A 17,655-nucleotide genomic window follows, 5' to 3' on the forward strand; every position below is an offset into this window, starting at 1 on the left:
GAGCCAAACTCCTGTTTTGGCATTTCTATGAGCCAATTAGGACATTTGGACAATAGGGATCCAATGTGTTGGTTTTGGGTGCTTTAAGATGTTTTAGGAGGGGTTGAACTTGACCCAAGGCATTAGGAGGCAAAAGATGACATTTTGACAACTTTTGCAAAAGTTATTAATGTTGGTATTTTTTATGTTTATGTTGTGATTGTCATTGATGGACACACACTTGCATTAAGATCCTCTTTATATGTATGAGTTAGAGCACAACCGGTATTTGTTCCAACCAGTATGTTGTAGGTATGTTGTATTATAGTCTTTAGACTATTGATATTTTGCAGAATGTGTTTCCCGGTCTAAAGCAACATGTTGACCCCAAGCAGTTCGTGGATACCAAGCGATACGAGGGAGCAAAGTGGCATAACACATTTTTACCACTCTTCATTTTTGATAAACCGGCAACTGGTATTTTGTATGAACTGGTAATACTCTGTGATGAGTTACCAATCGACATTTTGTGATGAGTTACCAATCCACCGATTGTTTGACGGTGCTGACACACTGGCGATGCTTCTTGTGTTGTGTTATTGAGTATGTCTAGATTCATTGAACCTAGGAAATTGAAATGTAATCCTATTGGACCGACATGAAATAAGATTCCTTTAAAAGGACATCATGTCTAGGGTTTTAGGTTGTTGCTAAAAGGGTTTATGTTGTTGCTAGGGTTTAAGGTGTTTGAGGAGTTGAAAAGAATATGAATGTGTAGAAGACTGAAAATGCATGAGTGCATTAAGAATGAGCTATCAAGGATCTAACCGAGCAGTCTGTGCTATTAGATAGATCAAACACTTTTTGATTACTCATAGCTTTGACAAGTCTCTAGCCCTTAATCGGATAGGCCCAAAAGCCTTTTGTAAAATCCTCTAAATAGGTGGTTCACCTTTGTGAATCTAAAATCCACTAGCAAGGTAGTCCTTGATCGGACTTATCTCCTAACAGAGATTGAGATTCCTAACAGGATCTATTCTGGTGAAGAACATTGTAAGACCTTAACCAGTCTAACCTCAACCGATCTGGTTTCTATTCTGCAGATAGTGACTTCTGAGTTCCAACTCACCGTGGTTTTTCCCATTTGGGTTTCCACGTCAAATATCTTGTGTTATGGTTGTATTGCTTTTGTGGGTGAATGCTTTATTTGCATTTTGGTTTGCATGTGTGATAATCGGTCTGTCTATTAAACTATTTTACCAGTTTATCTTTAGACTGTTTAAGTGTTTAAGTGCAGTGTTTTTTGGTATACTAATTCACCCCCCCTCTTAGTATTCATCAACTGGTATCAGAGCTAACCTTTCTATAAGTTTAACCACTTGGAAATAGATATGGGGGAATACACCTTGAGGGAACTTACTCTATGAATCACTCAGTCTGAGCAAGCCTATGATGAACTTATGGTCAAATACAAGGCATCTCAAGCAAAAAGGAGAGAACATGAAGAAAAGTTGATGGAGCTATTTGAAAATAGTTCTGCAAATGAAGCAGACATGGAAGCCCTAATTGCAGAAGTAAATAAGTTGAATGAATCAAACTCCAACCTGAGAAAGTAGTTGGAAGGACTGACTATCTAGATGTGTCAAAAGCTTGAGAACCAGAGAAAAACTAAAGACCTAGTGAAAGAAAGAGATTGTGAGATCTCCTAGTTGAAACAAGAGATGAGAGCCCTAAATGCTCAACTCCATGCAAGCAAGGTGGAAAAGGAAGACATGCAAGGAGAATTGAACACTACCATCTCTGAGAATGAAAATCTATTGGAAACAAATGCTGCTATTTCCAAAGAACTCTCTGAGTCAAAGAAAATACTTGCTAAGTTCAGCAAAAGTACTGTCAAGCTAGAGCAAAAGCTTGAGTCGGCTAGACCAGTAAAGAATACCAATGGACTTGGTTTCTCTAGACACAAGGAAGGAGAATCCTCAGGAACAAATGCTGAAGCATCAAAGAAGCAACCGACATTCAAAGGAAAAGGTAAGCAAAAATTCAAACCTGTTTGCTTTAACTGTCTTAAAGAAGGACACACTGCTAATGTATGTAGGAGCAAAGCCTACAATAATTTTCCTTTACTAACAATTTACCTAGATCCGATAAGTTCAATGGTCATTGTTATGCATGCAACAAGTATGGGCATAGAGCATTTGAATGCAGGTCTATCATGAATGACACTGGAAGATATCCTCAGAGGACCCAAGGAGTTGGTCCTGAACCTTTTGTGAACCAGAATCACAACCGGTTTAATGTCTTCAATCATCAGCCAAGAAGTGGTGGCTATCAAGCGGAAATCAGATGGAGAGAAATACAGGGGAAGTACCAGCCCTAAGGACTGTTAGCAAAATTGAAATGTCCAAGCTCATCAGTTCAGTGAGTGACTCACGTGGCATGATAGTCAATTCAATCAAGGATGATCTGGTGAAGTATACGTGTATGGTGATTGTATACTGGACATTCTTAGCCAACAGGATTAACTCTGTATCTGCTACAACGGTAAATGCCGCTTACCGGATGATAAAGGAGGATGCATCATTTGACCTATGCACTGGTATGTAGAGGCAACTCCTATTGAACCTAAAATCAATCAAACAAGATAATGCACTAAGGTTCAAGTTTGGACAACTATTGGTTGGGTTGTTCTTTTACTTTCAAGGATACTTCCCAGGAGTGGGAGACATTCAGTGGTCTGCGGACCAACCGGTTACCAAACAGATAAAGGAAAGTTTGCAAGCAGTGGGAACCGATTATCCTGAAGTTTTGAACAAGTATTTTGATGAGTTCAGATGAAAAATGAGCCAAAGGATGAGGATCTTAGGTGATATTGTCAAGAAATATGAAGATGACATCTGTTTCACCATCCAGGTGGACAAATGCATAATGGAGGCTGTTGAGCCTAGAATGGAAGAAGTGGAGCCAATGGGCTATGAGGTGATGTACGACATGCTGGAAGGGTATGCCTCTACCCTTATTGCCTAACCACTTGATCCTAAGGTGAAGAGAATCGACACCTACCTAGAGGGGATAACACTAGCTGAGGAACCACCAGCAGCGAAAGAGAAAGAACTGGCAGTGAAGAAGGCAAAGGCAGAGCCTACAGCATCAGCATCGGTTACTACTGCAACTCCAAGAGTGACCAAGCAGTCACCAGCCAAAAAGAAACCGTAAGTAGCACTGGATAAAGTCTTCGAGAGGAAAAGGAAGACAAAAAGCAACTCTCCAGACTCGGAAGAAACTATGTCTGAGGAGTAGCCCAAGAAGGTGAGACAGACAAGAAAGAAGACAAAGAATGAACCGACATCTTCAACATTGGTAAATATAGATATCTCCTCCTACAAACCTTTGACACATTGTCAAAGAACTATCAAAAACATTAGGAGAAAAGTATTGAATCGTTTAATTGATTATTTTGATGACTTTAATGATGACGAAAAGGAGGCGGTGGAAAAAGAAATAATTCAATATTTATGTGTTAATAACCGGTCCCCTTCAGAAATTAGATCTGAAACACCAGATTTGTTGGTGTAAATAAATATTCATTTTGGATATTATTACACTTTACTTAAGTTAACTTAGGATAATGCATCTCTTCGTAGTTTGGATTTGAGACACTTAGGGAAATGTGCACATAGGGATAGAGCTTGTGGGAGAAATTCCACCTTTTGTGGTCTTATTTTGCTGTTACACTCCACATTTGGTGGGTCATCCACCTCTTGTGGAATATTATATTATTTCTCCTACCTACCCCTAGTATTTCTTACCTACCCTTGTTTCTCATTAAGCCACATGTCATAATTGTCTGCTCGTACATCCATATGGCCTTGCCTATATAAGCAGGCCTATATTCATTGTATTGGTTAATCCAGTTGATCATTTGCATATTGATGAGAATACAATTTTGTTCTTGTCATTCTATTGTCTCTCTTTTTATGCTTTTCATTGTGCCCTTGATCTTGGCAAAATCCTACATGGTATCAGAGCCTATAGGGCTTCACTGATTAGTTTTTTGGAGATTTTTTGGAGGCTTCAATTTTCAGATTTGGGGATCTTCAATTTTTGGGGTTGTCGTACAACGATTTGGACATCACGATTGAATCCGGGAGGTCGTTTCCATGAATTTCGACTATAAAGTCGACCTATTTTGGTGATAAATTGTTTTTGCCCATTTTGGCTATTATTGTACGGATTTCAATTTTTTTTTTAAATTATTTTTTCGAAAAAAAAAAAGAGAAAAGAAATTTTTTTTGAAAAAGGCGATCAAAAATTAAAAAAAATATTGTTTTTTGGGGTCTGCAGACCCCCCCGTGATCTCCACGACTCGCAGGGTTTGCAGGTTCGTGCATCGTACCCTGCAGTTGGGGCACCCACCGCCCGCACCCTCCTAAGCGCTCCAACAACCCCTGCAACCTCGACTTCCTTCTAGCGCTGGTTCCGTGCTCCGGCCGTCCATCTCCCGTGCCTTGGTGACCTCCCCGGTGGCGATTTCCATGGTGACCTCCATGGCTTCTGGCACTCCTCAGCCTCACTGCCAACAAACCGTCCGCCGGCCTGACCCCGCCGCCTGCAAAGCTCCCGCTGACACCCCCTTCCATCGGCACCTCCTATAGCTGCCGGACTTTGGACAGCCGGGCCCCTCCACTTTCGGTATCCATTTCTCTTGCATGGCCCCCACCCCAACTGCCATGTCACCTACCTCATCAACACAGTGCTACATCACCAGACACCTCTACCATGTCAGCGTACAACCAATCAACATATTTGCCACATGTCATCAGTCCGTACAGTACGGACATCGAATGGAAAGGAGGCAATTTTTTTTTTTGACAGGCAGATGGGCATCAAATTTAAGCCTGTGATTTGCTGATGTTAGTGTCACATCAGCAAAATTTTGAAATTTTTTGACCCCCTCTTCATTGAGCTTTTTAGTTTTGCAGTTCAACTTTGAAAGGCCATATCTTGCTCATTTTTGCTCCTTTTTTGGTGCAATTTTTTTTGAAATGGGCTAAAATTTCATGATCTTCATAGTGGTGTGGTTATTTTCTAATTTTGGTGCACAGGGTTTTCAGAATTTTCAGATTCTCTCAGCTATACCTGTCCAATCCTCAATTCTGCAACTTCAAAGGCCTTGTTTGAACTCATATGACCTCCTTTTCAGGTACCTTTTTTTTGAAAGTGCATGTTTTTTTTATCTACTTTCATAATCTATGATAAGATTTCAGAGATTTTGAGTGGAAGTTGTACTTTCAGATATTGGTCTTATTTGGCGTATTAGGTACTTGTAAAGTGCTTGGATCTTAGTTTAGATCTCTTGCATTATTAGTTTGAGTCTTTTTTGGCCTTATTGAGGTAGTTGTAAAATTGTAATCAGAAGCCCACTTTGCCATTTTTTTGCAAGTGGCCCATTGTATACACACTAAGTATAAAGTGCCAAATCATCACTTTTGGGGGGGTTCTTTGATTGAGTGAATTTGGGGGGGTGTCTTGTGTGATTGTGCCTCTCTTTTGTGCTCTTTCATTTTTGTTGCAATGAGTCCTCATAAATTTCCACCTTTAACTCCACATAATTATGCATCATGGAAAATTAAAGTATGGAGTAAATTAATGGAAAAGGGTCTCACACATTACATAGATGGAACAATAGTAGCACCACCTAATCCTAAGGCTGATCCTAATGCTCAATTAGAATGGCTCACTAAGAATTGCATGGCTCTTGGAACTTTGTGCAATTATGTATCAGATGATCTCATCTTTCATATTTAGAAGTGTACAACAATCAAAGATGCTTGGGATATGTTTCAGAAATTGTATGGTCAAGTTGATGAAATTAGAGGTTGCAAAATTGACAATGAGCTCACCAACTTGGATCCCAAGAGTTTTGATACAATCCAAGATTATGTCACCAAAGAAAATGAGCTAAGAGCAAAGCTTAAGGATTGTGGAATTGACAAAAACGATGCTCAGTTGATATTCAACTTGTTGGACAAGCTTGCACCAGAATATGCAGCATTTGTGTCTAGCTTCCAAACTCATCATTTGACAATGGGGAGTTCCTATGTTATGCCTTCATTTGATGCTTTCATAGAAATGTTGATATTGGAACAATCTAAGTTGTTGAACATGGGCCTTCTCAAGTCTTCAAAGTCCAAGGCTTTGGTGGCTAATCAAGGGAATCAAGGAAGTCAAGGCAAAGATTCCAACAAAAAGAAGAAGCACTCTAATTCTAACTGACAACAGGAAAAAGGGCAATCATCCTCTCCATCACAAGGTGATTTTTCATCCTCTTCCAAGAAGGGGACACCACTTAAGAAGGATAAACCAACTTGTGGATATTGCAAGAAGTATGGTCATGATGAGCATCGATGCCACGCAAAGCAAGTTGATGAGTTAACTAATCTTCTTAAGAAAAACAACATCAACTTGCCATCTGCCTACACAAAGAAGGATTCATCTCCTTCCTCTTCCTCACAGTCTAAGGGAAAAGGGCAAGCATTTGTGGCTACAACAGGTTCTTCACAACAATGGATACTTGACTCAGGTGCCTCATATCACATGGGTTATACAAAGGAGCAGTTTTCTTCATTGGAGCCATCTAAGGTACCTCACATTTACATAGGTGATGATACACAAGTAGAGGTTGAAGGGAAAGGTTCAGTTGACATGGATGATGGAACATTTGAGAATGTTCTCTATGTTCCTAACTTGTCTACTAACCTTCTCTCTATCTACCAAATCACTCACTATGGGAATGGGAAAAAGGTTGAGTTTACACCAAATTCAGTTGTGGTAAAGGAACTTGATGATGATGCCTTGGTAGTAGTGGGACAAGTCAATGACAACTCAAGGCTTTATTCATTCTCCCACTTTGTACCAAGTTCACCTTCTAGGGCCTTGCTTACTCATTCAAATTTAGAAAGTAAGCTATGGCATGAGCAGTTTGGTCACCTCAACTACCGCTATCTTCAGCAGCTCAGCACTAAAGACATGGTCATAGGTCTACCTCGAATCAATTTTTCAGAGGGTGTATGTTCAGGTTGTTCCATGGGCAAGCATCCCAAGGAGAAGTTTGATAAGGGGAAAGCTTGGAGAGCTTTGGAAGTTCTTCAACTTGTTCACAGTGATGTAGTAGGTCCATTTCCAACACCTTCATTTAGCAAGGCCCGCTATGTCCTCACCTTCATTGATGACTACTCCTACTTCACTTGGGTCTACTTTCTTATTCATAAGAGTGAAGTATTTGACAGATTTTAGGACTTTAAGACTCATGTGGAGAAGCAATCCGGGAAAGTGGTCAAGATTCTTCGTACAGATAATGGAAGGGAATATGTGAACAAGAGGCTTGAGGATTTTTGTACACTTGAAGGAATTGATCTTCAACATTCTGTTGCATACACTCCACAGTAGAATGGAGTTGTAGAAGGCAAGAATAGAACTCTCAAAGGAATGGCTAGTTGTATGATACATGCACATTCTCTTGATCCCACCTTTTGGGCAGAGGCTATCAGTTGTGCCACACACATCCAGAATCAGGTTCCTCACAAAGCTTTGCAAGGTATTACTCCTTTTGAGGCTTGGGCTGGTAGGAAACCGATTGTGAGACATTTCAGAGTCTTTGGGTGTCCAGCATGGGCTCGCATACATCCACAGAAATGCAAGGCATTGGAACCTCAGAGTCGGCCTTGCATATTTGTTGGATATCCTGAGGGTGTTAAGGCATATAAATTGATGGATCCTGAGACACATGAGGTGTTCATTGAGAGGAGTGTTCACTTTGAGGAAAGCTCTCCTAGCTTAGCCTCTCTAACTCCTCCACCTTACTCCATTGTGGATAGTGATGTTAGTGATTCAGATGATGAGACTCCTTCAACTCTAACTCGTAGGGTTACACCTTTGTAGGGTCCACTTGCAGTTGAGGAGCCTCATTCTCCACCTCCACCTAGACCTCATTGGGCTCTACAGACACTTGAGTCCGTGGGTTCTCTTGTTGGGGATCCTTCAGATACATGGAGTACTTGATCACAACATGAGGATCTACCACTTGCATTCATTGCTATGGCTTCCAATCCATAGACATTTAGGGAAGCATCAGGGGTTCCTGAGTGGGACCAAGCTATGGAGGAAGAATATAGTTCCTTGATGAGGAACAACACATGGGATTTAGTCCATCTCCCTAAGGGGAGAAATATGGTTTGATGTAAGTGGATCTATCGGACCAAGTTTGCAATGGATGGTAGTGTGGATAAGTATAAGGCTCGGCTTGTTGTGAAAGGTTTCTCTCAAGTTGCAAGTGTTGACTATACTAAGACCTTTGCACCCATAGCCAAGATGAACTCCATTCATTTGTTACTTGCTATTGCTGCAGCTCATGGTTGGGCTGTACATTAGATGGATATGAAGAGTGGTTTTCTTCATGGTGATCTTGATGAGGAGATTTATATGGAGCAGCCACAGAGTTTCATCCAGGATACTTCCTTGGTTTGCAGACTAAGGAAATCTCTCTATGGCCTTAAGCAGGCCCCCAAGGCTTGGTACGCCAAGATGGATTCCTTTCTTCTCTCCATAGGGTTCACTAGGTGTCATTCCGATCCAAATGTCTATATTTTGTGATAGGATGACTCTCACTTGATACTTGTGCTCTATGTTGATGACTTGATCATTACAGGGAGTACTACATCCATCATTAGCAGGGTCAAATCTACTTTGCATGACAGATTTGCTATGACTAGCTTGGGTCTTTTGCACTACTTTCTTGGGATAGAGATTTCATAGTCACCTTCTGGGATTACACTATCGCAGCCCAAGTATGCTCTTGATCTACTTGCATGCTTTCATATGGCTGATTGTAAGCCTGCCCCGACTCCCTTTCTTTCAGGAGTCAAGCTTGAGGCTCAGTGTTCTTCTCCACCAGTTGATGCCACTTTGTATCGTCAACTTATGGGTAGTCTCATCTACTTGACCCATACATGCCCTGATATTTCATTTGCAGTTGGCATGGTTTCTTGCTTCATGCAAGAACCAGATGAGCTTCATTGGAAAGGCACCAAATGCATCCTTCATTACATCCAGGGTACACATCACTATGGGATTCACTATGCAGCAGGCACAAGACTTCACTTGGTTGGTTACATAGACTCCGATTGGGCTGGCGATCTTGATGATCGTAAGTCTACTTCTGATTACAGTTTTGACCTTGGTTTTGCCCCCATTTGTTGGTAGAGCAAGAAGCAACATGCTATTGCTCTCTCTTCGACTGAGGCTGAGTATCGAAGCATTGTTAACACAGTGACTGAGACCATTTGGCTCTAGCAGATTCTCACAGAGTTTGGATTCACCACTCCACGGCCGATAGTTCTACATTGCGACAATCAGAGTGGTATTGTGATCTTGAAGAACTCAGTCCAGCACCAACGGACCAAACACATCGAGATTCATATGCACTATATCTGAGAGCTCATTCAGGAGTAGGTCATTGATTTGCAATATTGTCCTACAACAGAGTAGGTTGCTGACATATTCACCAAACCTTTCACCGAGAGCAAGTTCTAGCTGTTGTGAGCTCTCTTGAGGGTGCGGGATGTGTCATTAGGGGGGGTCAGCTAACTTCTCCTTCCTCTCTTATGGGGGGGACTTTTTCCTCTTTGAGGTTTTTTCCTTCTTCTTTGAGAGTCTTTTGTACTTTCATCTCTCTTTTTGGGGGGGAGTTTTTTCCTATTGGGTTTTCTCCCTTTCTCCGTTTGTGAGAGATTGCATTGCATGGTTTTTCTTGCATTTGCATATTGTACATGGGTACCTATCATGGCCTAGTAGTCGGGACTCATCTTGCATTGTTGACTTGAGTCTTCATTCCCCTAAGTTGCACTTAAGGGGGGGTGTTGGTGTAAATAAATATTCATTTTGGATATTATTACACTTTACTTAAGTTAACTTAGGATAATGCATCTCTTTGTAGTTTGTATTTGAGACACTTAGGGAAGTGTGCACATAGGGATAGAGCTTGTAGGAGAAATTCCACCTTTTGTGGTCTTATTTTGTTGTTACACTCCACATTTGGTGGGTCATCCACCTCTTGTGGAATATTATATTATTTCTCCTACCTACCCCTAGTATTTCTTACCTACCCTTGTTTCTCATTGAGCCACATGTCATAATTGTGTGCTCGTACGTCCATATGGCCTTGCCTATATAAGGCCTATATTCATTGTATTGGTTAATCCAGTTGATCATTTGCATATTGATGAGAATACGGTTTTGTTCTTGTCATTCTATTCTCTCTCTTTTTATGCTTTTCATTGTGCCCTTGATCTTGGCAAAATCCTACAGGATTCTTTGCATAAGTCCTTAGACAATAAATGGTGCATTGCCATAGAACAGGAACAAGAAATGAGAGAAAAAGTTTTTGCTGAACACTTTCCTGATGTATCAAATTTAGAACTATTCGATGTAATGAACAAATACAATGGTCTTTTCTTCATGAGAAGAAGAAGACTCCTATTACTAGAAGGAAAAGGTAAGGAAGTGCTCAAGGATACACACACTCATGCTCTAGATGCTCTGAAGATGCATCGACTGGCTGAAGCCAACTCGCAAGTTGAGAAAGAACCAGTTATATCCAAACTAGATGAAGCATTTGATGATGAAGGAAATTTGGTTGATGAACCGGTCGACAATATTGATGTCGATGCCCTAGATGAAGAAAATGTTACTCAGGAAATACCATATGAGGCAACAGGACAAGAGCAACTAGATGAACAAGAGACAAAAGCTGAGGACAGATAGGAAGCGGCAAAGGAAGAGGCAGAGCAGAGGAAAAAGGATGAAGAAGAGAAGCAAAAGAAGCAAGAAGAAGAGAAAAAGAAGAAAGATGAAGAGGAAAAGAAGAAGAAAGATGAAGAGGAGAAAAAGAAAAAAGATGAAGAGGAGAAAAAGAAGAAGGAAGAGGAGAAGAAGAAGAAGAATGAAGAGGAGAAGTACAAGAAGGATGAAGAGGAGAAAAAGAAGCAAGAAGATGAAAAGAAAAAGAAAGAAGAGGAGGATAAGGAATAGGAGAAAAAGAAAGAAGCATAAAAGAAAAAGGCTGAGGAGGACAAGGAAGTAGAGAAGAGGAGAGAAGCGGAGAAGAAGAAAGTGGAAGAAGACAAGGCAGGAGAAGCGGCGAAGAGCACTCAGATGGAGACTCCAAAGGCAACCGGGAGTCAAGCCAAATCGGCTGACCTCTCCAGTCCGATAGATCTCCAGTCTGCAAGTGAATTAGAGATAATGCAAAGCATCAAGGTTTCTCAAGAGCACCTTGAAATCATTTGAAGGAAGAAGGAGCAGGATATAATTCAAGTGCCTGTGGACACACTTACCAGTTTGATACCCGGTACAAATCTTCCAAACACCGATTCATCATTAGCTAGACTAAAGCTCCTATGTATAGTAGTGGATGATCAAGTGCATAGTTTGGAAGAAGCAGCTGAGGCAAATGTCAAGAAAGAGCATCAAAAAGCTCTTAACATTGCTCTGGTAAAGAAGTTGAATGAGCTCCGGTTTGAATTGCAGAAAGACCAAAAGGATATAAGGGACGCTTTGGATGAGGGAAATCTGCTACTTAGCAAAATCTACCAACCTCATCTATTCTATGATGATGTGCTAGCTCAAAAGCAAAAGCTTCAAATAGACTTACAGTCTTACTTGAGCACATTTAAGCCACCTTATGATTCCTTCACAACTTATGGGTGAACCGTTCACCAGTTTCATATCCAGTCAGCCAAAATGGAGCAAGAGATCAGCACACGGTCTAGAGATTTGCAGGAGCTTTAACTGGTTTTACTTCCATGTCTGCAAATTCTTCAGAAGTGTTATCTAAACCTGGATGCCTTGATAGTTACACAAGAGATGAGCACAGTTGATGCCATGGAAGAACAGGTCTCTCAGATGCAAACAGAGAAATAAGTGGCCACCTCCCTACTTGAGTCCTGGTCTCTATCAATGAAGCAATTCTTACAGGACTATAATTCTGTTTTTGATAAGTACTATTCCTTATTGTCATAAACTTTTATTATTTTTATATATCAACTAGAAATAGGGTTGTTTAGCGGTACTTTGTCATTGTTGGCAAAGGGGGAGAAGTATTCTATTTTGGAGAAGTATAGGGGAGAAGTATCTGGTACTTAAAATTTTGCTATATGCTACAATATATGCTATATGCTTTGATATCTCAATGTTTATGCTCTATATGCAAAATTGCTATACATTGTATTAATTAAGGGATAGTGTATATGCTTAGGGGGAGAAATTTTGCTAATGGCATGATTTTGTTGTAAAACACTTAGATGTCAAAATTTTATTTTCCTAAGTGTTGCCATCAATGCCAAAGGGGGAGATTGTTGGCATTTTTGATGTTTATGTTGTGATTGTCATTGATGGACACACACTTGCATTAAGATCCTCTTTATATGTATGAGTTTGAGCACAACCAGTATTTGTTCCAACTGGTATGTTGTAGGTATGTTGTATTATAGTCTTTAGACTATTGATGTTTTGCTGAATGTGTTTCCCGGTCTAAAGTGGCAGGTTGACCCCAAGCGGTTTGTGGATACCAAGTGGTATGAGGGAGCAATGTGGCATAACACATTTTTACTAGTCTTCATTTTTGATAAATTGGCAACCGGTATTTTGTATGAACCAGTAATACTCTATGATAAGTTACCAACCAACATTTTGTGATGAGTTACCAATCCACCGATTGTTTGACTGTGCCGACACACTGGCAGTGCTTCTTGTGTCGTGTTACTGAGTATGTCTAGATTCATTGAACCTAGGAAATTGAAATGTAATCCTATTGGACTGACATGAAATCAGATTCCTTTAAAAGGACATCATGTCTAGGGTTTTAGGTTGTTGCTGAAAGGGTTTATGTTGTTGCTAGGGTTTAAGGTGGTTGAGGAGTTGAAAAGAATATGAATGTGTAGAAGACTGAAGTAATGCAAGAGTGCATTAAGAACGAGCTATCAAGGATCTAACCGAGTAGTCTGTGCTATTAGATAAATCAAACACTTGTTGATTAATCACATCTTTGACAAGTCTGTAGCACTTAACCGGGTAGGCCCAAAATCCTTTTGTAAAATCCTCTAACAAGGTGGTTCACCTCTGTGAATCTAAAATCCTCTAGCAAGGTGGTCCTTGATCGGACTTATCTCCTAATAGAGATTGAGATTCCTAACAGGATCTGTTCTGGTGAAGAACATTGTAAGACCTTAACCAGTCTGACCTCAACCGGTCTGGTTTCTATTCTGCAGATAGTGAATTGTGAGTTCCAACTTACCGTGGTTTTTCCCATTTGGGTTTCCACATCAAATATCTTGTGTTATGATTGTATTGCTTTTGTGGGTGAATGCTTTATTTGCATTTTGGTTTGCATGTGTGATAACAGGTCTGTCTGTTAAACCGTTTTATTGGTTTATCTTTAGACTATTTAAGTGTTTAAGTGTAGTGTTTTTCGGTATACTAATTCACCCCCTCCTCTTAGTATTCATCAGTTAAAAGTTGTCATGAGCAACTTTTATTCACTTTTTACATTTTGTAATTTGAAACTTCTCCAATGGCTCTAACCTCTTGATTTTTAGTTGAGAGAAGTTTAGGAATGGTTTATACACCTTGAAGATCCAATTTCCAGAGTGTTTTATTGTACAGGGAAGAGTATTGATGCAAATAAACCAATAAAATTATGAGTTTTCCTGCAATTCTGGAGTTTTGGTCTGTGGTACAGTTCTGTACAAATTGGGATCCATTCGCAATGATGTGAATTGATTTAAGAGGAGAGTTGAATATGTTTTTATTTTGAGTTGGAGACTTGATTGTGTGTGTTCCTCCTGATATTAAAGTTTTGTTGTAGGTACCCAGAAAACCATGGTTTATCTTGGGGTTTTCCTCATTCATGGCCATATCTTGCACTTTACCAATTTGAGGCTCATGGGATTTGGTGTTAGGAAAGTATGGTCAATGTATTTTAGAGTTACAAGAGTGTTTTGTAGGAGGAGCAAGGGAGAGAAGTGTTTGAAGCGACCCTAGGAAGACATCTCTATGTGGCTACCTAGACCTTGAATAAACAAAATCACCTTGTGTGCAAATGGTGATGCTTCCAGGCATGTAACCCTGGAATCCCTGTTGATTTATGTTTCCCAACATTCCCATGGAATTGTAATCCACTGGTTCATTTATCTAAACATAGCTACTTCATAAAAGAGACCTAATTAGCCCTTCTAGGACAGTCAAATTCCTACTAGAAAAGACCTTAATTTTCCAAACCTTGACCCTTTCTTTTGGGGACTTGTATAACTTCCAATATTATTTGTTGGTATTACAATAAGTTTGTTGGTATGATGATATTGAGAAGGTTTTTGAAGATTAATGGTATAATTGATAAAGGATGATTACTGTCTTAATAATATTATTTTGTCATTGATGTCAAGCAATTAATTTTCTGAATCAGTATGATGTTGCCATGTCTTAAAGAGTATGTTTTGATGAGTATAAAGATGTTGGTAAGTGACACAAAAAGAATGTGAAAATGAAGGGGAGTAATAATTTATTCAATGGGCAACTATTAACGAGTTAGACAGTGATGAGATTATGATATTTTGATTGTTTTGATATCCTATATATGTGTATTCGAAGACTGAATAAGAAGGAGAAAAGATTTCATGCAATAGAATGAGTAAAGGTTTGAAACTATTCTATTTTACCGAGCAGGGAGCCTGTCTGTATACTCCAAGGTTATCGGTGTCAGTTAAAGAAGAAAGAAGTCACCAAGGGTCATCAGCAAGCAAAGCTACCGAGACAGTAACCGAGACAAATATAGAATGTCTACCAAGTAAAGTTCAGAATTAACCAAGTATCAACCGAGCAGTAACAGAATGCATTGGATGAATAAATACATTATTAAATGAAGGATGCCAATGAGCTGGAGATTTATAGAAGATTGGAATGTCATGCAAGAAGTTTGTTTAGGATCAACGGCAATGAAAATTCAAGAGCTAGATCTACAACATAGATTGAATGGTCATAACCGAGCACAAGTACCAAGGAAGGAATACAAGTTTCAAGGCAAGATAAAACATTTTTCAGTTCGAAGGATTCAATGAACCTAGTCAAGTTTAAACATCTGATGGCTAAGATTAATCATGGGAAATGTGATTAAGGAGATTAAGCAGTTAGGAATTGCTTATAAATAAAGAAAATTTGATGAACAAAGATGCAGGCAAATAGAAGAGCAATGGTGCACCAGAGGTGATTACCGAGTATAGAAGATTGAAGAACAGAGTGAGAAGCCCAGCAAGGAGGAAGATAAGTCTTATGAAAAGATTATTTTGAGCACATAGAGTCTGCTATAACATTTCAGATGTGAAGTTGCAGATATATTTTATTACTGTTATTTATTTTTGTAAGTGACAAGAAATCTCTTAACCGAGTGGACCTAATAGTCTTATTTGTAAATCCTCTAGCAAGGTAGCATTCTAATTGAGTGTTTGAAATCCTTTGACAAGGTCACTTCTAACAAAGTGCAAGATTCTGATAGATCTGAGGGAAATCTCTTGACCGAGTCACATCTAGCAATGTGTTTATGTAATCTTTAACAGGATTGGCTTTTAACCGAGCATACTCTAGAAGAGTATATTTTCTTTGTGGGTCCAAAATCCCACAGTGGTTTTTCCCTATTAGGGTTTCCATGTTAAATCTGGTGTTAAATGTGTTTTGATGTTTCAAGTTTATCAGTTTATGAGTTTGAATGATTTACAGTCATAGTTGCATATCAAGTAAGTTCTACTGAGGTTGAATCTGATTAGAACATTGGATTGTGAGTTTATCTGATTCACCCCCCCTCTCATTTAACTAACAATTGGTATCAGAGCTAGAACTCCGAAAGAAAAGTTTAAAGGAACTTGAGGCAAGATCCAAAGATGTATAAAAGGGATGCACCAAAGTTGAACAAGTCAAGTTTCACCACATGGCAGAAAAGAATGAAGCTGCACTTATCAGGAATTGGAGAATATGCAACATATTATCTGGAGAATGATTACACTGCACCTAGCACCTACCCTATGACAATGGAAGAAATAAAGGCAAAACAAGAACATATTCAAGCAATGATTGAAATAACATCAGCATTCACCGACTCAGAGTTTAATGATCTAGAAGGTTGTAATGATGCCAAAGCTAGGTGGAATAAGCTTACATCTGTTTATGGTGGTGATGAACATGTTCAAAGAGAAAAAGTAGACAGTCTAAGAGGACAACTTGAATCCATGAGAATGAATGAAGGTGAGAACATAATCCAATACAGTACAAGGTTAAAGGAAACTGTCAATCAAATCAAAGGAGTAGGAGGAACTATTGAAGAAAAGGATGTAACAAGTAAGTTGCTGAGAACACTTCTACTTGCTTATGCCATTTGAGTCTCTGTAATTAATGAATTAAGGTCTATACCAAACATGTCAGTCTCTCTGGATGCTACTATCGGTAAGCTACATGCTTTTGAGCTAAGTAATTTTGATAATAGTGGGTCTTTGGTAAACAAAGTTGAATCTGCATTTAGTTCTTTTCATTTTGATGAATCTAATGCTTACAATGATAGAATGTATAAGTATGCTGAAGGAAATCATAGTGGAGCAAGTGAGAGATTTCACAAAAACATGGAAGAAGTACACAAACTATATGAGGAAATCAGAAAGCAAGAAGATTTTGAAGCATTATTGGCCAGAAGGTTACCAAGAGGCAAAGGTAAGTATAAAGGAAAGTTACCTTTAAAATGTTTTAATTGTGATAAAATTGGACATATGGCTTCTAACTATCCTGACAAAGAATCTAGTGAAAAGAGAGAATACTGAGATGACAGACAAAAAGACAACCAATACAGAGAGCACTGAGACTTCAAAAGGAGAGATAGAAAGACATGCCTAGTAGCTGATGAGGAATCCAATGATGATAAATCTGATGGGACTGAGACAGAGGAAGTTGTATATGTGGCTATCAAAGATGGATCAGATGAAGAAAGGTATGAAGAAAAAGCCTTAATATCACACATAAATAATAATGATTCTTGTATCATAGATAGTGGATGCTCACATCACATGACTAGTGATAAGCACAAGTTTGTTAAATTAGAAGATTACGATGGAGGTTATGTAAGATTTGGTAATGACGCACCATGTCTTGTGAAAGGTAAAGGATCTATCACACTTCTTGATAATGCTAAATGTGATGATGTATATTGGGTTGAAGGTCTGAAATACAATTTGTTGAGTGTACCATAGCTAAACAATATAGGATACCGAATATAATTTAAGAAAGGAATTGTCAAAGTTCATGACAAACATAGAAAGTTGGCTGCTACCGAGACTCAAACAAGAGGTAATACATTTCATCTTGACTCAACTCTGAACAATTGTCTGTATGCAAAAATAGAAGATACCTAGTTATGGCATAAAAGATTTTGTCATGTAAATTTTGATAACCTGATCAAAATAAGTAAGAAGCACCGAGTAAGAGGTCTACCGAGTTTGGAAAAACCTGAGAATGCAATATGTTGGGGATGCCGGATGGGTAAGATGACAAAATCAATCTTTACAAGTAAGTCTTACACTTCTAAAG

This window comes from Cryptomeria japonica, chromosome 11, assembly GCF_030272615.1.
Source record: "Cryptomeria japonica chromosome 11, Sugi_1.0, whole genome shotgun sequence".
In the NCBI taxonomy this organism is placed as follows: Eukaryota; Viridiplantae; Streptophyta; class Pinopsida; order Cupressales; family Cupressaceae; genus Cryptomeria; species Cryptomeria japonica.